Source organism: Plectropomus leopardus, unplaced genomic scaffold, assembly GCF_008729295.1.
Source record: "Plectropomus leopardus isolate mb unplaced genomic scaffold, YSFRI_Pleo_2.0 unplaced_scaffold30995, whole genome shotgun sequence".
Classification (NCBI taxonomy): Eukaryota; Metazoa; Chordata; class Actinopteri; order Perciformes; family Serranidae; genus Plectropomus; species Plectropomus leopardus.
This window is the reverse complement of record NW_024633811.1, coordinates 185-577: the sequence shown is the minus strand read 5'-3', so window position 1 is coordinate 577 and position 393 is coordinate 185. Positions and strand designations below refer to the sequence as shown.

General features: G+C 56.2%; 1 pseudogene; it reads left to right on the top strand.

Annotated features, from left to right (window-relative positions):
* Window positions 1-165, top strand: LOC121938685 (annotated as a pseudogene; the record flags this gene model as incomplete).
* Window positions 166-393: the final 228 nt, after the last annotated feature.

The window sequence follows — 393 nt, the reverse complement described above, 5'->3', positions numbered from 1 at the left end:
CAAGTGTAGTATCTGTTCTTATCAGTTTAATATCTGATACGTCCTCTATACGGGGACAACATATTAAACGGATTTTTTGGCAGCAGGGGCCGAACAAGGGGCTTGCCCCATTCGCTCCACGCATCGACCCGGTATTGCAGCGCCGCCGGGAACGGTGCACCCTTCTCAGGCCCTGTGGAAAAAGCAATTTGAACGAAGCCCAGCCCTGCCCCAGGTGCCGTTGCGTCCGGAATATAAACGGAAATAAATCCTGCGGTCACCTCGCCCGTGTCCCTCGTGGCCGCTCGTTTGTCTCACAGTCTCGAGTGGCCGTGCCCGTGGCGAGCGGGGGTAAGGGGCAGTGCCGATGCAAAGAGAAGTTGCGTGCTCAAAAAGCGCAGGAGAGAGAGAGAG